Source organism: Musca vetustissima, unplaced genomic scaffold (assembly GCF_032173495.1).
Source record: "Musca vetustissima isolate MV318-11 ecotype Yass unplaced genomic scaffold, APGP_CSIRO_Mvet_v1 utg3050, whole genome shotgun sequence".
Taxonomy (NCBI): Eukaryota; Metazoa; Arthropoda; class Insecta; order Diptera; family Muscidae; genus Musca; species Musca vetustissima.
The window spans coordinates 153,990-156,134 of NW_026875733.1; positions in this window are offsets into that span (position 1 = coordinate 153,990).

Below are 2,145 nucleotides of genomic sequence, written 5' to 3' on the forward strand. Positions count from 1 at the left end.
TCTTCTAAAAAAATATGCGCCCTTAATGGGACCTCCTAAAAATAGTTTTTAAATATCCAGTCCTGAAAATATTATTTTCCCCTTCCCCTCTTATGAAGTTTGGGGCCAGAAACTGGCAATAAGTCGAACTGAACTATATATAGAACCTGAGAATAAATATTTGGGCCGTGCTCAGAAAAAAATCAAGTAGGGTTTCTTAAGTTTTTCAATTGCGACATTCTTTTTGTAATACCTGATGGATGGGTGATTGTAGGAAGAAGAAAAAATCTACGTCATGGCTAAGACCTCTTAAAAATGTTTGTAAAAAATCAACGCCAAGGCCAGACCTCCTAAAAATATTTTTTAAAAAATCCACGCCTTGGTAAAGGCCTCATAAAAATATCTTTAAAAAATCCATAGCTTGGCTAAGACCTCTGGCAGTAAATCGAACTGAACTATATATAGAACCTAAGAATAAATATTTGGCCATTGTAGGGTGTCATAAGTTTCGACTACATTTTTTCCTCGAGTGTATTATGTTTTTTGATTCGCCATAATATTTGTTTGCTGTTCTTGTTGTTGACTTTTTTTGAACAACAAACTTTGCATGTTTTATCAAAATTTTGCAAATGTCATATCAGTTGCACTTGTGATTATCTTCATCAGCCTGGTTCCGCTCACTTCACATGTTCCTTTTCATACACCACCAAACCCGCAGCATTGTGGTTTTTAGCTGTTTTTTCTTCTTTTTTACTGCTGTTATCAGATAAAAATCTGTCCTCTCTTCCCCTCCTCGGGTGTTTTTTTTTCAGATTTTTATGGGTAGTCAGCAGTTTTTGTGGCCCCAGAAGTTGAGGTTGGATGCTGTTGGCCATTGTCAGGTCGTTGTTGTTCTTATTGTTCATGTTGTAAGTTGCAGCGGAATATGAGTTGACTTCGAGTTGTTGTTGTTGCTGTTGTTACATCTTGGACCAGAAATGACATTGTCATAGTCGGGATATATGTTCATATATCCCGGTTAGGTACGATGCTGTTATTGTTGCTGATTGTTTTGAAGTAGCTTCTTGTTGCGGAACAAGCAACCAGTCAATGACATTCAGAACTGATAGAGCTGTAAGCTATTTGAATTAGCTTGTCCCCGACTGACGGTTGCTGCTGCTGATAGAGACATGAATGATGACGACCGTAGTGAGGATGACAAAGACGACGATGAAGATGATAATACTCTTGCCTCTGATGCTGCTGATGTGGATAATGATAATGCTGTTCTGTTCTTGTTTTTGTCTTCAGAAAACAATCTTTCCTGCTCATTTCCCGCTGCTGAGAAAAATAACAGAGCCGAAGAACAATGATGGGGATGATGATGATGACGATGTATTTGCCAGATATTGTCAACACTGCTGGCTGCTGAGGTTGTCAGTCTTTTATGTTCACTACTCAAAAAGTACCTGTTCTTATGGCGAACGGACAGACATACATACATCGTTCCTTCGGTTCTTAGTTCTTGCAGGGTTTCTCTACTTGCACATTTGTTGTCTCATTCCGGAGATGGGGATGCACATCTTGTTTTATTACAGGTTTAGGTTTTCATGTTCATGTTGTTGTTGCAAGAAATCATTGCCGGTGCATTCAGCTTCCACATCGTACCGACCAACATGACTGTCATAAAAATCAACTCCTCAAAACTAAGGCGAAAAAGATGAAGGCGAATCATAAATGTTCGGCAGCTAAATGTTCGGTCAACATCACTTTAACAACATCAGGGCTTTTGGGTCTACAGAAAATACTTCGATGTGGTCATAAAAACCCTGGCCACTAAACATACGCTTGTAGTCAAGACAGAGATTTTAAACAGTGGGTGAACTAATACTAAGAGGCTAAGAGACCTCCTAAAACTATTTTTAAAAAATCCACGCCTTGGCTAAGAGACCTCCTAAAACTATCTTTAAAAAATCCACGCCTTGGCTAAGAGACCTCCTAAAACTATGTTTAAAAAATCCACGCCTTGGCTAAGAGACCTCCTAAAACTATGTTTAAAAAATCCACGCCTAGGCAAAGACCTCCTAAAACTATCTTTAAAAAATCCACGCCTAGGCTAAGACCTCCTAAAACTATCTTTAAAAAATCCACGCCTTGGCTAAGACCTCCTAAAACTATCTTTAAAAA